The sequence below is a fragment of the Vipera berus genome, assembly GCF_964194415.1.
Source record: "Vipera berus genome assembly, chromosome: 2".
Lineage (NCBI taxonomy): Eukaryota > Metazoa > Chordata > Lepidosauria > Squamata > Viperidae > Vipera > Vipera berus.
The window spans coordinates 275,087,505-275,106,786 of NC_138203.1; positions in this window are offsets into that span (position 1 = coordinate 275,087,505).

A 19,282-nucleotide genomic window follows, 5' to 3' on the forward strand; every position below is an offset into this window, starting at 1 on the left:
TATAGAGAGAAATATAGACACATACCTACAAATGTGTATATGGAGAAAATCTATGTCTTTCAAGCCTGGAAAAATGTCCCAAAATAGTGACGGCTTTAACTGATGGATAACAGAATAACAGAGTTGGAAGGGACCTTGAAGGAAGAAGGAAGAATTTTAATGGTGGAAATGATAAATAAAAAAGATGTTGATAATAGCAATATATGCACCAAACAATAAACAAGAAATACTTTATCAAAAACTACACAACTTATTCAAATAAACACAAATCATGGTCTAGAATTGATATGATATGGATGTCCCCTAAATTAAGAACTAATATACATGAGGTTGAGATAGAACCCAATATTTTGGCTGACCATAATCCGAGAAAGCTGAGTTGGACAGGAATAAAGAAGAAATCAATAATAATAATAATAATAATAATAATAATAATAATAATAATAATAATAATAATAATAATAATAATAATAATAATAATAATATATAAAGTTGGAAGGGACCTTGGAGGTCATCTAGTCCAACCCCCTGCTCAGGCAGGAAACCCTATACCATTTCAGGCAAATGGCTGTCCAGTCTCTTCTTAAAAACCTCCAGTGTTGGAGCATTCACCACCTCTGGAGGCAGGTTGTTCCACCGGTTAATTGTTCTAACTGTCAGAAAGTTTCTCCTTAGTTCTAGGTTGCTTCTCTCCTTGACTAGTTTCCATCCGTTGCTTCTTGTCCTGCTTTCAGGTGCTTTGGAGAATAGCTTGACTCCCTCTTCTTTGTGGTAGCCCCTGAGATATTGGAACACTGCTATCATGTCACCCCTCACCCTTCTCTTCATTAAACTACACATACCCAATTCCAGCAACCGTTCCTTATATGTTTTAGCCTCCAGCCCCCTAATCATCTTGGTTGCTCTTCTCTGTACCCTTTCTAGAGTCTTGACATCTTTTTACATCGTGGTGACCAAAACTGGATGCAGTATTCCAGGTGTGGCCTTACCAAAGCATTGTAAAATGGTATTAGTACTTCACTTGATCTTGATTCTATCCCTCTGTTAATGCAGCCTAGCACTGTGTTGGATTTTTTGGCAGCTGCAGCACACTGCTGGCTCATGTTGAAGTGATTGTCTACTAAGACTCCGAGATCCCTCTCACAGTTACTACTACTGAGCAAGGTACCACCTATACTATACCTATGCATTTGATTTTTCCTGCCTAAATGTAGAACCTTACTTTTTTCACCATTGTAATTTCATTTTGTTAGAAAGTGCCCAGTGTTCGAGTCTGTCCAGATCCTTCTGTATCTTAAGCCTATCTTCTGGAGTATTGGCTATTCCTGCCAGCTTGGTGTCGTCTGCAAATTTGATGAGTTCCCCATTTATCCCCTCATCCAAATCATTAATGAAGATATTGAAGAGCACTGGGCCCAGAACAGAGCCCTGGGGCACCCCACTACACACTTCCTTCCATGTAGATGCGGTTCCATTGAGGACCACACGCTGAGTACGGCCTGTCAGCCAGCTACGAATCCATCTGGTGGTAATGCTATCTAACCCACATTTTTCTATCTTATCAAGTAGTAGGTTGTGATCTACTTTATCAAATGCCTTACTGAAGTCCAAGTAAATTATATCTACAGCGTTCCTCTGGTCCACTAATTTTGTCACTTGGTCAAAGAATGTAATAAGACTTGTCTGGCATGATCTGTTTTTGACAAACCCATGTTGACTTTTAGTGATGACTTTGTTTGCATCAAGGTGTTCGCTGATTTGTTGTTTGATTATCTTTTCCAGAATCTTCCCAGGTATTGAGGTCAGGCTGATAGGTCTGTAGTTTCCTGGATCCATTTTTTCCCCTTTTTTGAAGATGGGAACTACATCAGCTCTCTTCCAGTCCTCTGGTAGTTCCCCAGTGCTCCAGGATCTTTGAAAAATATAGTTCAGTGGTTCTGAGATCACGTCTGCCAGTTCCTTGAGAACCTTGGGGTGTAATCCATCTGGTCCTGGTGATTTGAACTCGTCTAGGCTGGACAGGTGCTCACTTACCATTTTCTTGCCTATCTTAACTTGCGTTTCTATTCTGTTTTTTATGGCACTGGTTTGGGTAGGTTGGACTGTTTTTTCCCTTTGTGTAAAGACAGATGCAAAAAACGAATTAAATAGTTCTGCTTTCTCCCTATTGCTTGTCACCTTTTTGCCACTTTCCCCCACTAATGGACCAATCATTTCCTTAACTTTTTTCTTGTTTTTTATATGTTGAAAGAAGCTTTTTTGTTATTTTTGACTTTGGTCGCAAGCCTTAGTTCATTTTGAGCCTTAGCTTTCCTCACTTCATCTTTGCAGGCACGGGCTATTTGCTGATATTCTGACTTAGTTATGTGCCCCTCTTTCCAATTCTTATACTTGTCCTTTTTATCTTTCAATTTACCAGAGAGTTCTTTATGCAGCCATGCTGGTTTCTTTTGAGAGCTGTTATTTTTCTTCTTTGTTGGTATTGTACTAGACTGGGCCTTTATTATCTCACTTTTCAAAATTTCCCAAGCTTCTTGAGTTGTTTTCCCCTTTAGGATTCTCATCCATGGAATTCTTCCCATGGTCTCTCTAAGTTTATTGAAATTAGCTCTTTTAAAGTCCAAGACTCTAGTTTGGCTGTGTTCTATTGCTTGTGCCTCCAGAATGTTGAATTCCAATATTGCATGATCACTTCCCCCCAAGGTTCCTGTGGCTTCGACACCTTCTATCATTTCATCTCTGTTAGTGAGAATTAAATCCAATATGGCTAATCCCCTAGTTCCCTTCTCTACTTTTTGGGAGAGAAAGTTGTCTGCTAGGTTTGACAGGAATCTGTTTGATCTTCCACTTGGTGCAGGGTTTGTCTCCCAGTTGATATCAGGGTAATTAAAGTCCCCCATTACTATTGTGATGTGCTTCTTACATACATTAGTTAGCTGACTAGCAAAAAGTTCGTCTATTTCCTCTGCTTGGTTGGGCGGCCTATAGTATACACCTATGGCAATGTCATTTTTTTTCCCCTTTTATATTGACCCAGATGCTTCCAGGTTTACAGTTTTCATCATTGTTGTGCTCTATTTCTGTAGAGATAAGGTTATTTCTTATATAGAGAGCAACTCCTCCTCCTCTTTTGTTTAGTCTGTTTCTTTTAAATAGTTTAAATCCCTCTAGCTGTGTGTTCCATTGGTAGGTTTCGTCCCACCATGTTTCCGTAATGGCAACAATATCATATCTGCCCTCATTTACCTGAATTTCTAGTTCACCCTGCTTACTGTTCATACTCTGTGCATTAGTGTATAGACATTTGAGTCCTTTATGACTGACGCCGTGTTTACTTGCTGCATAACTTGTGTGGTGCCTGGCTTCCCCTATTTTCTTAGATTGCCGGGGACAGTGATGTACTGTATCAATTAACTCACTATCCCCATTATTTAGTTTAAATGTTCCTCCAAAAAAGCTGTGATTTTATTGCCAAGTAACTCAGTCCCTTTCTTGGATCAAGGTGGACATTGAATCAATTCTTATTTAAAGAAAAAGAATTTCAGAAATAGCAGTAAAGGAAATGGAATTCTTTTTCAAAGAAAATAAAAAAGAACACTTCACTCCAATACATATGGGATACAGAGGATTAGCTATAACTGATATGGCTGAAAAGAATAAAGAGAAAAAGCAACAGTGTACAACACTAAGGGAAGAATTTATAAAAGTAGATCTAGAACTTCAAAAAGATCCACGAAAAAACTCTTAAAAAAACAAATGGAGATAATTAAACATAAAGGTTTCCCCGCACAAGCGTGCTAGTCGTTTCCAACTCTAGGGGCCGGTGCTCATCTCCGTTTCAAAGCAAAACAGCCATCATTTGTCCGAGGACATCTCTGTGGTCATGTGGCCAGCATTAGACACCAAAGGCACACGGTACGCTATTACCTTCCCACCGTAGTTGTCCCTATTTTTCTACTTGCTTTTTATGTGCTTTCAGACTCCTAGGTTGGCAGAAGCTGGGATGAGTAACAGGCACTCACTCTGTTATGCGGCACTCGGGATTCGATCCGCCAAACTGCCGACCTTCTGATCGACAAGCTCAGCGTCCTAACCCACTGAGCCACCGTGTCCCTAATTAAACATAAACTAAACCTAATAGAATCAGAAGAATGCACTCAACAAATAAAAAGGGCAAAACAATTTTTTTTCAAAAATGCAAATAAACCGGGAAGATGGCTGGCTTATAAATTGTAACTCCAAAATGTGGCAATAAAAACGTAGTTGAAGAATATTATGAAAAAGTATAGACAAAAAACATGATAAAACTCCAGGACCAGATGGGCTACCCGCAGAGTTCTATAAATGCTTTCAAGATACATTAAGCTCTCCAATGAAGGAAGCCTGTAATGAGGTACTATTACAGGCTAAATTACCAAATACGTGGATGGAAGCAAATATTACTTAATACCAAAAGAGGACTCAGTTTTATTACAGATAAAAACAATTATAAACCTATATCACTATTGAATGTGGATTACAAAATTTTTGCTTCAATAATAGCAGAGAGATTGAAAAGTTTTTTGATTGAATTTATTCATCCAGATCAAATTGGACTTTTACCAAAAAGAGAAATATAACACAATTTAAGGATTCTTTTAGACACATTATTAGAATACTATCAAATGCACTCAGGAAAACACATGGCACTAATTTTTTTAGATTTTCAAAAAACCTTTGATAATGTAAGCTGGCAATTTATGACACAACAATTAAACTGCATTGATGAATGAAGAATCACCACTAGACAAAGACATAATCAAGAAGATATTGGACTGCTGAAATGGACAGACTTAACGTTGAGAATCAAAGAGAAAGAAGATGCAGAACATTTGGACCAGACAACACGATGTTTATTAAGCACTAATCAAATGTAATAATAGAAATTTAGTTTTTTAAAAAATGTAAAAAAAAAAGAATAACAGACTTGGAAGGGACCTTGGAGGTCTTCTAGTCCAACCCCCTACTCAGGCAGGAGACCCTATTGCTATTCCTGAAAATGGCTGTCCGGTCTCCTCTTAAAAACCTCCAGTGATGCAGCACTCACGACGTCTGGAGGGAAGCCATTCCCAAAGAATCAACCTTCGCTTGAAGGAGACTTTTTAAATCTTCCCACCAGCAGGAAATTGCAGCCCCCAGTTTAACAGCCTGCAGCACCAGCGGACTGAAAAGTTGGGGAGGGAAGGAAAATGCAGCAGCAGCAGCTGACCTGCTTCAGCCTAGTTGCTTCTCTGCTCGGACGCCGTGGAGGAAGCCCAACAGCCCCGCTCGCTCCCGGCTTCTCCTCCGACCTGCCCTCCGCTCACCTCCCAGCTGCTGCTTCGACCCTGGGAAGAGCACAAAAGCCACTCTGCACACCAACTTCCTCCCAAGAGTGATCAGGAAGAGGAGGTTCCTCTGCGCTTCTCATCTCTTCCCATACTTTCTAGCAATATAGTACTCGATGGTTTTAACTCCTTTAAACTCAACCACAAATGCCGTGTTCTGTATTGTCTGCTTTCTAGGCACAGAGGTTGCCTGTTTGACCGCAGATAGGTGGCGAAAAACACGCTTGTCTCTTGTCTGCTTAAGGCGTTTCCACGGTTTCTCCCCTGATTAAAAGCTATCGAGTCTTTTCTGACTTCTGGAAAGAGGGGCACACAACTCAGGCAGAATATCAGCAAACAGCCCGTGGCTGCAAAGATGAAGTGGGGAAAGCTAAGGCTCAAAATGAACTAAGGCTTGCTACCAAACTCAAAAATAACAAAAAAAGCTTCTTTCAACATATAATAAACAAGAAAAAAGTTAAGGAAATGATTGGTCCATTAGTGGGGGAAAGTGGCAAGAAGGTGACAAGCAACAGGGAGAAAGCAGAACTATTTAACTCGTTTTTTGCATCTGTCTTTACACAAAGGGAAAAAACAGTCCAACCTACCAAAGCCAGTGCCATAAAAAACAGAATAGAAACGCAAGTTAAGATACCGTATTTTCCGGCGTATAAGACGACCCCCTACTTTTAAGAAGTTTTTCAAGGTTTTTTGTCTTATACGCCGGAAAATACTTACATGTCCTGCCCTCCCTGTCCGTCATAATCCAAAATTCTGTTTGGATCAATCAAACACAACTCAGTGATGCCAGACTGGATTTGCAAACAGATCCAAAACTGTCACATTCAGAATCACCATGGTATCATGTTCTCCTAGTGTCCTCCATTGAATTCGGCAGACTGAAGTATTGAAGGAGAGGTTTGAATGAAAAATACGCTAGACAGTTTTAACTGGAGTGTTAAATCACCACTCTAACACTCACGCGCCCCCCCCCCTTCAAAGGATTGTTTTTATGGTCCTGTCTTTCGATGTTCTTATCCCATCTCTTTCCATCTGCAATTTTCGGACAGCTTTTTGTTTAAATAAAAAACGTATCCCAAGAGTTATCGATAGTCTTTACAAAAAACTAAGGCCCCTCGAGTTCAGAAGTCTGCTCCCCCCACCGAAAAAAAAAATCCCAGGAGGAAAAAAACATTTTCTACCCGTCAAATAAAAATATAATGGCTCTCTCCTCTTCCCTTCCCCCGTTTCACATACCATTAAGCAGAGCCGAAAACCCCGTGCCCCTCCTGTTTAAAAAGTTTTGATCTTTGCAAATGACCTTAGCAAAACTTCTGCGCAGCAGATGTGGGAACAGCGGGGGCGTCTCATCCTTCCTCCCGCTCCGGATTGATCCACGTCCCGCCGCCCCTCTTTCTCCAATTTGAGGCCGAAGCCAGTTTCTGAACCAAGAAAGGGGAGTTCAGTGCAAGGCGCCCCAGGATCGAGCTAAATTGCCGGTTAATGCAGAACGGAGAAGACAGGAAAAGTTCCCCAAGAGTTGGAGCAGGAAAGGCGAGGCAACCACTGACCAAGGGGATGGAAATCGTCCGAATCCACGCAAGCACTCCTCGCAACTGCTTCTTGCCCTGCTTCACCCTCCCCAAATGAAATTAAAACAACCTCTTACCGCCTCGCCCGAGACGCAGGCCGATAAGGCGACGGCGAGCACCATCCACACGTTCCACATTATTCCTGCGTTTGCAGCTCTCGCTGCGGCTGCTGCTGCGCGTGGGGCTGCTGGCCGTCCTGCAGGCGCTGGGCTATCCTGCCGCTGTGCGGGAGCGTTGGGCGGCTCTCCCCACGTGAAGGTGGCGCTGCCCATCGGCTCTTGTCCGTCGCAGAGGAGGCGAAGGCCCGACTGGCCCTGCCGGCCTTCCCGCTGCTCCCGCCGGCCCCTGAGGCGCAGCGTTTCCCGGGCAGCAGGCAGCGCCGGAGGGCAGCCGCCACCCCGCCACGGCCAGCGCCCCTCCTGCTTCCCCCCCCAGGCCTTGAACTTCTCCCATTCGGCGCAGGGCGGGGCAGCTCTGCCCGCAGCCTCTTTTTCATGTGCCGCTTCCCTCTCACCGTCGGCCGAGGCGCGCTCGGCCCGGGCTCCTGATCCCTCTTCCCGGCCGGCTTCCCGCCCAGAGAGCTGATGTAGTTCCCATCTTTAAAAAAGGGAAAAAAATAGATCCAGGAAACTACAGACCTATCAGCCTGACCTCAATACCTGGGAAGATTCTGGAAAAGATAATCAAACAACAAATCAGCGAACACCTTGATGCGAACAAAGTTATCACTAAAAGCCAACATGGGTTTGTCAAAAACAGATCATGCCAGACAAACCTTATTGCATTCTTTGATCAAGTGACAAAACTAGTGGACCAGAGCAATGCTGTAGATATAATTTACTTGGACTTCAGTAAGGTATTTGACAAAGTAGATCACAACCTACTACTTGATAAGATAGAAAAATGTGGGTTAGATAGCATCACTACCAGATGGATTCGTAGGTGGCTGACAGGCCGTACTCAGCGTGTGGTCCTCAATGGAACTGCATCTACATGGAAGGAAGTGTGTAGTGGGGTGCCCCAGGGCTCTGTTCTGGGCCCAGTGCTCTTCAACATCTTGCTAGGCTGCATTAACAGAGGGGTAGAATCAAGATCATTGTTAACTATGGGGGGTGAGGTGTTACCCCCGTTGATAGGGCCCGCAACTTGGGCGTCCTCCGGGATTCACGGCTCAGTTTGGAAGATCATATAGGAGCCGTGGCCAGGGGGCTTTTGCCCAGGTTCGCCTGGTGCGCCAGTTACGGCCCTATCTGGACCGAGTTGCCCTACGCACAGTCACCCATGCGCTTGTGACCTCCCAGCTAGACTACTGCAATGCTCTCTACATGGGGCTGCCCCTAAGGACCACTCGGAGGCTTCAGCTGGTGCAGAATGCAGCCGCGCGAGTTGTGATGGGAGTCTCCCGATACTTCCATGTAACACCTCTTCTCCGTGAGCTGCATTGGCTTCCAGTTGCCCTCCGGGTGAGATTCAAGGTGCTGGTGATGACCTATAAAGCCCTAAATGGCATGGGCCCGGATTACCTGAGGGAGCACCTGCTGCCATCGTCCTGTGCGCTCCCACAGGGAGGGCCTCCTCAGGGTACCGCCGAACAAGGATTGCCCACGGGCAATCCCCAGGAGGAGGGCGTTCTCTGTGGGCGCGCCTGCCCTATGGAATCAACTGCCAACGGAACTCCGGACTGCCCCCGACCTTCGTTCATTTTGCCGGGACCTAAAAACCTGGCTCTTTGAGCTATCTGGTCTGGACTGAGGGGTTTTAATGTTTTTAAATTGTGATTTTAATTTTTGGGGGGCTAGACTTAATTTAATTTTATTTAATTTTATATTGTATTGTTTTTAAATTTTGTCTTGTAAACCGCCCTGAGTCCTTTCGGAGTAGGGCGGTATATAAACTGAATTAATTGTTGTGTATTCACACATTAAAGTTATGTTACCAAGTTCCAGTTATGAGGTAAACCTTTGGCAGCTTTTGACAGCTGTCAAAAGCTGCCAGAATGTTACTGCGCAAGCGCAACCGCTTGACAGCTCTCAGCTGTCAAGAACCACCGGTTACTGCGCAGTCGCGAGCTAGCTTGACAGCTCCGGGCTGTCAAGCTCTCCTTCGCCAATTGGCCCGCTTGAAGCGGGAAACCAGCACAGCCCTGATTGGTCGCCGACCGACCAGCTGGAGTATAAATGTAAGTCTGTTCTTTGCCCGGTTCTGAAATAAAAGGTTTTCGTTAGCCAGCTGTCTCGCCTGCTTTTTCAAGCTGATAGAGCACTGGCGATGAAGGTGGGATCTGCTGCTTCGTGCTGCTGAAGTCACTAGCCAAGGGAAAGAAGAGATTTTTTTTCCTCGGCTCAGAGCTAAGTCACAGCTGAAGTCACCGGCGGGAAGTACAACTTCCCCCAACTCACGCGAAGCAGTACCCACAACCGGGACAGTATGGCCAACCTCGGCCACATCCGCGAGTTCAATATATGCCACCCTGAGTGCTGGGAATCGCACTGGGGCCAGGTAGAAGGATTCCTGCTGGTCAATAAGATCACGGACGACCGGGCCAAGGCAGCTGCACTCCTTTGCCTCAGCGGACCAGCCGTGTACGATGTGGCCGTAGGACTGTTCAGCCCAGAGCCCATCGCCACCATCCCATACGCTGAACTCACAGAAGGACTGAGTAAGCATTTCATGCCAACCAAGTCTGAACTGTTCTGGCGAGTGAATTTCGCGCGGCGTTCCCAATTCCCCGATGAATCCGCCACTGACTTCATAGCACGAGTCAGGCATGCCGCACGCCGATGCCGGTTCCCTGATCTGGAGGACTGGATCCGCAACCAGGTAGTCATCGGGCTGAAGGATGAGCGCCTACAGAAGCTAATCGCCAAACCCACCTTGACCTTAGCCAAAGTCTCCATGGAAGTCGTGGCTTATGAAGACAGCCACAGCGAAAACCCCGGACCTCCTGACAGCGGACCATACGGGTCCGTGCACCAAGAGGACATCGCCCACAGTGTCATAGGGGAGAACGACGTCTCCACCGACATAGACGCCGTCCAACGGAGGTTTGAGAAGCTTAAGATGCAACGCGACAACCGAGGGGGCCCTCCAAACAACAAAAGCACTAACCAGCAGGGCATCAGAGTCAAATGCGCCAGCTGCGGGGGAACACACCCAAGAGCGTTGTGCCGTTTCCGCAGTGCCAAACGCCATGGCTGTGGCAAAACGGGACACCTCAGAGCCGTATGCTGTAGCCAGAGCCGGGAGAACCTACACGAATTGGAGGTGACATCCGCAGGTACGAGTCCGACAACGTCCAACGGGGAAAAGCCCTCTAAGTCCCTAGTACAAACTGTCAGGAGGAGTAAGGGGGCAGGAGCACTCCATCTAGTGTTGAAACCTAAGGTTAAGGTTAAAGTCCTGCTCCACGGGGTTCCCTGTGAGATGGAGGTCGATTCGGGATCCTCGGTCTCCCTCATTTCTTGGAATACTTATAGAAGCATTTGCAGCCGTAGCCGGCAGCAAACCTCCCTACAACCTACCAGTTTACACCTTGCTGACTTCCAAAAAAACCCCATCCGACTCAAGGGAAAAGCCAAAATTCCGGCAGAATTTAGACAGTTTAGGGGTCTCCTCACGATTCTAGTTACGCAGGAAAACCGAACCAGTCTACTAGGTCTTGACTGGTTCGAAGCTTTAGGAATTGCGTTAACAGGAATTAATTCAACTCAGTCCACAAGCCTAGAAGCTGTCTGCCAGCAGTTCGCAGACATCTTCGATGGCTCGTTAGGGAAGTATACTGGCCCCCCAGTGTCACTAAAATTAAACCCCAATGTACCGCCCATATGAATTAAAGCTAGAAGAGTCCCGTTCGCGCTAAAAAACAAAATTGAAAACAAACTGAACCAACTTGTCAATCTAGGAGTATTAGAACCAGTCGAGGGGGGCGAGTGGGAAACACCAATTGTAACCCCAATTAAATCAAATGGCCAAATAAGACTTTGCACCGACTATAAGGCCACCCTGAACCGTGCGTTGAATTCGCACACTTACCCCATCCCAGCAGTAAAAGACGTCCTCGCAGCCATTAGATCCGGCGCCATTTTTGCTAAATTGGATTTGGCGCAGGCGTATTTACAACTACCTGTCACTCCTGACACTGCCATGGCACAGACAATCGTCACGCACTGCGGAGCCTTCAAAATAAACCACTTACAATTTGGCATATCCGCAGCCCCAGGGATATTTCAAGAAATTATGGAAAAGACACTTAAAGGAATCCCTGGGGTCTGCCCGTACTTTGACGATGTCCTTATTGCAGGGGAATCTGAAGTGGATTTGGCAAACAAATTATGGGAAGTTCTTAGCAGGTTCAGGGCAGCAGGACTAAAATAAAAAAGAGATAAATGCTCCATTGGGGTTCCATCCACAGAATTTCTAGGTTACAAAATTGACGCGGGGGGAATTCACCCCACTGACTCAAAAATCAATGCCATCAAAACGGCACCCACTCCAAAAAACAAGCAGGAACTTCAAGCCTTTCTGGGGCTACTAAATTTTTATCATGCCTTCCTGCCCCACAAGGCAAGCATCGCGGAACCCCTGCACAGGCTACGGAACAAGGGTACCCCTTGGTCCTGGTCCCCTTGGTCCTGACTTCAGTTTCAAGCTCCTAAAAAACCTGCTTACCAGTAATTCAACTGTTACACTTTTCAAAGAGGAACTGCCCCTATGCCTAGCATGCGATGCTTCCCCTTACAGAATCGGGGCGGTCCTAAGTCATTTAACTCAAAATGGAACCCAAACGCCAATAGCGTTTTACTCCAGAACGCTGTCAAAGCCTGAGCGCAATTACGCTCAAATTGACAAGGAGGCGTTAGCGATAGTTGCCAGCGTGAAAAAATTTCACGACTACCTCTATGGACGGCAATTCACTATTTTCACTGACCACAAGCCTCTACTGGGAATTTTTACATGGGATAAGCAGACACCCCAAATTCTATCCCCCTGCATTCTCAGATGGTCTACCTTTTTATCTGCTTATTCCTTCAAATTGATACACAAACCAGGGAAGGAAATGGGGCATGCTGACGGCTTAAGTAGACTCCCCCTGCCCATAATAGACCCTGACCCCGCCCCTGCTGGTAATATCCTAGCTATTTCGGAACTACCTGAATGCCCCTTATCTGTCAAAGACATCGCAGCCGCTACAACTTCCGACAAAACCCCGGGCAGAATCCTTAGCTGCATCACCTCGGGGTGGCAATCTAAACCCCCTGGGCCCGACTTCCAACCATACTTTTCAAGAAAAACAGAATTGTCGTCCCACCTGGGATGCATTCTATGGGGGAATAGAGTAGTAGTCCCTGAAAAACATAGAACCAAGGTTCTGGAAACATTGTATGAGGGACACCCGGGGACCGTTAAAATGAAGGCGTTAGCCAGAAACTACGTATGGTGGCCTGGCATAGATAAACAAATTGAAGCATACGTAGCCGGCTGCTACCCCTGCCAAGTTGTCAGAGCTGCACAACCGCAAGCACCCGTCCACAAATGGGAGATAACAGAAAACCCCTGGTCCTGAATACACTTAGACTTTGCAGGACCCTTTCAGGGACAGGTATTTTTAATTGTAGTAGATAGCTACTGCAGTTGGCTAGAAGTTGTGCCAGTCAGTAGCATGACTACGGCTGCCACGGTACAGGTACTAAGGGGGCTTTTTGCCACACATGGACTGCCAGATGTCTTAGTCTCCAATAACGGCCCCCAATTTACTTCCCACGAATTCCAGACTTTCACCACGGAGAACTCTATTAGACATGCCATGTCAGCTCCGTTCCACCCCTCGTCGAATGGCTTTGCTGAGGTTATGGTAAAATCCACCAAGGAGGCACTGCGGAAAATCGTCACGGGAAACTGGCACCGCAGGTTAGCGCAATTCTTACTGGCACAACACACAACCCCTTGCACAACCACCGGGAAGTCACCGGCAGAACTACGCTGGGGGAGACGGCTCATGACCAGACTGGACAGATTGCACCCGGACAGAACCACGGCAGAACCAGACCAACCCATTCATCATAGAACTTTGACTAATGGTCAAGCCGTCTGGGCTAGAAACTACGGGGGAGGGAACAAATGGATTCAGGGGGTTGTAATTGAACAGACTGGACCCTTGTCGTACATAATTGATGCCGGGAATGACTGCCACCTACGCCGTCACATCGATCAATTGCGACAACGCAGCCCTCAAAACTTGGGGGGAAGGGGTAGCGAGGAAAATCCAATGCGCCACATTCCCCCTGAAACCAGCACATCCTCCCCACCATGCACTTCTAATGAAGACGCCCTGGAAGCTCTTGAACCAACCCCCAATCCAGAATCATCACTCCCCGAACCAGCGGAAGCAGAACCTCCAGGAGCAAGGACCCTCCGACGCTCAGAAAGAACAAGAAACCCCCCCGCATACTTAAAGGACTTTGAATGGGGGACCTCACGGAAAAACACCCGGAAGAATCTCCATACCAGTTTGGGGGAGGGGTAAGGGGTGTTGTGTATTCACACATTAACGTTATGTTACCAAGTTCCAGTTATGAGGTAAACCTTCGGCAGCTTTTGACAGCTGTCAAAAGCTGCCGGAATGCTACTGCGCAAGCGCAACCGCTTGACAGCTCTCGGCTGTCAAGAACCACCGGTTACTGCGCAGTCGCGAGCTAGCTTGACAGCTCCGGGCTGTCAAGCTCTCCTTCGCCGATTGGCCCGCTTGAACAAGCGGGAAACCGGCATAGCCCTGATTGGTCGCCGACCGACCAGCTGGAGTATAAATGTAAGTCTGTTCTTTGCCCGGTTCTGAAATAAAAGGTTTTCGTTAGCCAGCTGTCTCGCCTGCTTTTTCAAGCTGATAGAGCATTAATAATAAATAAATAAGTACTAATACCACTTTACAATGCCTTGGTAAGGCCACACCTGGAATACTGAATCCAGTTTTGGTCACCACGATGTAAAAAGATGTTGAGACTCTAGAAAGAGTACAGAGAAGAGCAACAAAGATGATTGGGGGACTGGAGGCTAAAACATATAGGGAACGGTTGCTGGAATTGGGTATGTGTAGTTTAACGAAGAGAAGAGTGAGGGGTGACATGATAGCAGTGTTCCAATATCTAAGGGGATGCCACAAAGAAGAGGGAGTCAAGCTATTCTCCAAAGCACCTGAAAGCAGGACAAGAAGCAACGGATGGAAACTAACCAAGGAGAGAAGCAACGTAGAACTAAGGAGAAACTTCCTGACAGTTAGAACAACTAACCAGTGGAACAACCTGCCTCCAGAAGTGGTGAATGCTCCAACACTGGAAGTTTTTAAGAAGAGACTAGACAGCCATTTGTCTGAAATGGTATACGGTTTCCTGCCTTAGCAGGGGGTTGGACTAGATGACCTCCAAGGTCCCTTCCAACTTATTGTTATTATTATTATTCTAGCAACCGATCTTTGCAACAGAGCCTAGTGAGATGTGATGCTACTTAGATTAGTTACATCAGAGGATTAGCTATGTGCTGAGCCACAAATGTTCATGACGGTTTTATACAATTACACAATCAGCTTTCCTAGGGGAGATCAAAACCTCTCTACACCCAAAATCTTTATGACTTATTTAATGTGGCTCCCAAGGTTGTAGGACATAGCAGCAACATCAGGCCAGATGCTCCATGGGGGCCAACTTCACTCCTGCTGGCCAGAGCTGCCTCCAAGAGCACCCAGCATACCATTCCTGAAGGAGGACCTCCTATATCTGCTGAATGCTAAATGCCATGTACTTCTGTAAATTTGCTTGCATAGAAGTCTCCATTAGGTCACAGAGAGAAAAATATGCAGCAGGGCCTCGAGAATGGGGACTAAGAAAGAGGGGGGCGATTGTGAATATATGGTAGAAGAAATATTTCTAAAATACATTTTTAAAAAGAAAACAAAAGGGAAGAATAGAATATCCCACCAAAGCGCATGGCTGACCGATCACCAGGCTAACCTGTTTAGAGGGACACCCTGCACTGCTGTTTTTAATGTACATCTCCTAGGTTTTGGATGACAATAGTGGCCCTTTCAGCTATTGCATCTGAGCTCTGTTGCATGGAGGAATCTGGAATAAAAGAACAATGAGACAATGATTGGGCTGAATACCGTAAATAACAAGCCATTGTAGGCAAATACAATAGATGAGGGCTTTGATATTTAAGTTTAATGTTGGTTCATCTGTTAAGCACTTTGCCTTTATACACAGTACATAGATGAAGGTCAAATTGATTCTAACTAGAGATAGAAATTCACAAATTTTGGGCCTCCTTTGCAAGGCTAGGAAACTAATATTGTTACAATATGTTTACTCAACAGATTTACTATATGTAAATCCATTTTTGTCTTTTTTAATGCACAGCTTTTTTAATGTTTTGCCCATCCTTGTTTTGTTGTTGTAATTTTTGTCTTTTTGCGTTTGTATTCTATCTTAATTTGCCTAATATTTTTTCTTTAAAAAAGGGTCCTTACCAGAAACAATTCCATGTGGCTGCTCTGTACCAATTTTCTAAGCTGCCTCTAAATCTAGAATGAAAGCCTCATAGGGTTGCAAAGCACCTCAGGGGTCTTTAGGTCCAACCTGCTGCTCAAGGCAGGAGTTTTATATAACCCCAGTCAAATGACTGTCTGGTTTATTCTGGAAAACCTCCAGTGATGGAGCATCCACAATGACAGGAGGAGAGCTATTCCATTGATCAATTGCACTCAGTGACAGAAAATTTCTTACTTCTAGATTGGATCTTCCTTTCACAACCTTCCACCCATGAACTTCTTGTTCTAACTTCTGTTGCTCTAGAGAATAAGTTGATCTCCTCTTCGTGACAGCCCCTCAAGTAGTGGAAGACAGCCATCATGCCACCCCCAATCCTTCTTTTCCACGGCCTAGACATACCTAACTCTCTCAACAGATTGTCATTTAACATCCAGACCATTTATCATCTTTCTTCTTCTCTACACATTTTCCAGAGCCTCAACATGTGTTGAATCATGGGACCAGAACGGGGCGTAGTACTCACCAGCGTGGTGTAGAGTGGTACTATCACTTCTCGTTGTCTTGAGATTCCCTGCTCCTACTTGTCCACTAGGACACCTAGATTCCTCTGTTGAGCCAGATATTACATATTCTATTCCTGTTCTTTTCATTTTTCCTACCTAAGTGTAGGACATTATTTTATTCACCACTGAGCTGCATTTTCTTGGCCCAATGCTCAGACGTGTCAAGCTCCTTCTGGATTTTGAGCCCATCTTCTAAAGTATTGGCTCTTTCCCCCAACTTGGTGTCATCTGCAAATTTCGTATGTTCACCTTCTATCCCCTCCTCTAGATCATTTATGAAGATGTTGAAGAGTCCAGGCCCCAAGACTAAACCTTGAGGTTCCCACTGCATGCTTCTCTCCATGTAGATTTAGTTCCATTGAGGAATATCCCGAGTGTGGTTGGTCAGTCAATTGCAAATCCACCTAGGGCTGCTTCTGTCTAGCCCATGTTGTTCTATCTTACCAAAAAGTTAACTTGTGCTCTTCCTTGACAAATGTCTTGCTGACGTCCAAGTATACTATCTCTAAAACATTTTGCAAATCCACTAATTAAGTTACTTCATCAAAAATTGGCAATAATGTTTGTCTGGGATTCTTAAAAAACCCATTCTGGTTTGTTACTGCTGCCCATCATTTCTATTTCTCCAGAAGCATTAGTGGAAACAGAAGTTTACTTTAATTATATGTGCTATTGCTAAGCACATTGGTTTGTGCTTAAATTGTAAGCCGCCCTGAGTCTTCGGAGAAGGGCGGGATATAAATGGGATTAAAATAAAAATAAAAATAAAAATTATATAACTTGTGAAATTCTCAATCTTTTAAAAGAAGGAATAAAATCGGGGGACAGAGATTCAGGTTTTCGATTGTAGCGCTGGGAGACCTGTTGGTAGATCGTTCCCTCCACTGTCTGGATTCCTCCAACTGGGGGACACTGAAAACGGTGGAAAGTCGCCCTGGTGGGGCGATGAGCGTGAAGAGGAGACCTGTGTGATCGTGGATGGGCAGCATCCCTCCCATTTTATTCCGGGCAGCTCTTTGAACTGACAGGGAAAAGATCGGCCATTTATGGCCCATCATTAAGCTGTTGACAGCCAAGCCAAACTTACTAACAAGCACTTGAAAGCAATGTGAAGAAATTGGGTGAGATTTTATCTTCTCTGCATCCCAAGTATTTTTCCTGTTAAAAGCTTCTTGAAAAATTATTTCCTGCTGAGGAGAAAGAGAAGAGAATTTTTTTCAGCACCCTCTTAAATGGCAGCGTTTGATTACTTAGAGCAGGGGTGTCAAACTCAATTTCATTGAGGGCCGCATCAGCATTGCGGTTGCCCTCAAGGGGCCAGGTGGGCGTGGCCTACTGGGTGGGCGTGGCCTACTGGGTGGGTGTGGCTAGAGTGCGTATGGCCTACTGGGTGGGCGTGGCCAGCTCTACATCGTTCGCATCAAGGGTGTCTATGGGGGCCTGGGCAGGAGTGGGACAGATCTGAGGGTCTCTGGCAGAAGGAGGGTCTCTGGGCCAGGGCCAAGGCAGTGGGGGCCGTTCCTTTACTGTTTCCAGGATGGCTTCGCGGGCCGCATGAAACCACTTTGCGGGCCGGATCCGGCCCCCGGGCCTTGTGTTTTGACATGTCTGACTTAGAGGAAACAAAGCTTTGGAAAAATCCACTTAATACAACTGGATATTTATTTTCTGTCTGGAAGTTGGCGACCCAAAAAATTCCTATTCTGTCACTTTGTTTTACTTGCAAAAAAGAACTTAAAAGTGGACAAGATTTTACTTTGGGATTTGAAAAAGACTCTAAATGCTATTGGGGATATTTTGTGGCGAGAAATAAATTAAGCGGCAGAAGCATAACTGAAGCTCACGTCATCAGAGTCAAAGAGTAGTGAGAATGATGTATGATTGAAACTGAAATTTTAAATTTATAAATGAGGAGGGAAGGGAAGATGAGTAAAACAGATTACTTAGAGATGCAGATTGCACAAGTAACATATTACAAGTCAACAATTGTATATGTTAGAAACCCACTGTATGTATCACTGAGCAAGAGTTGGGTAATGAGCTTTACATTATCTTTTTATTATTAAATTCATTCATTATTAAACTTAATCACTGCCCATCTCGCTGTTTGAGGCAACTCGGAGCGATTTCCCTTGAACTAATGTCCATAGCAACAGTGAAAATACCCACTTTCCCCTTATCAACAATGAAACATTTTCAATTGTACATTTTATTTCTCATGTTAGCTAGCAACACAGAGGTTTGTCTCACTTCTGCATGACACTATGGCCAAATGGCAGCCACTTCCACAAGTCCACCGCATGGCCCAAGGAAGAAGCCAGGCCCCACTGAAAATAACGGATGCTTCCAGGAAACAGTCCTGAGGGCCAGGGATGTATGCCCTCTCCTCCTTCCCCAACATGAGGATCAGAAATCTCAAAAAGAAAGAGGAGGGTGTGAGGCGTGCAGGGACCCAGTGGGAGGGAGAAAAAGGCTGTGGAGACCCTGGGGTGGGAAAGTAGTGGGGGGCAAAAGGCTTGGGAAACAGACCACAGGGTGTCTCGGAGGATGGAGGAGGCCTAGAGATGCCTACAACAGGCAAACCTGGGCCTGCACTAGGCCTCCAAGAGTTTTCCCCAACCCTGAGGTAGCCAGTGTTCCAAATAGTGACTGACACATTCAATTAATGGCTGCATCAGTAATAGCAGAGTAGTTTAGGAAAGAAGTCTTACTTAACGGCCTTGCAACATGCAACCATAATTGCAAAGCCCACGACAGATATATCTTGAGGAGCTTTTCTACCCTGGCTGAGGAATTCAGGGCCTCAAAATCTGGAGGAAATCAAGGTAGAAAACCTGAAACTCCACATGTGGGAATTATATAATCAATATACAAAACTACCACCCAGAAGCATTTTTGAGGAAATCCACAACTTCTACAAAAGGAAATATCCAGTAGCTGCTGCTGCTAACCAGAAATTGGTAGTTAGCCTTTTTCCATTTTCTTTTTCTCTCCAGCTACAAGTCTAGTCCTGAGACATGTCTGAGTAAAAAGATTCAGACCACAATTCAAATAGTCGATTTCTCAACTACAGTTTGAATGGGAGATCACAAATAAATTTCAAGCCTTTCATAAAGTCTTCAATTTTTGCCTCAGGTGGATTTCCTCATGTGCAATAAGGGATGATTTATGAGTGAAGTAACATCCACTGACTGGACATTTGAAAAATTTCTCCCTTCTGTACGTCCTCTGGTGTTTCACAAGGT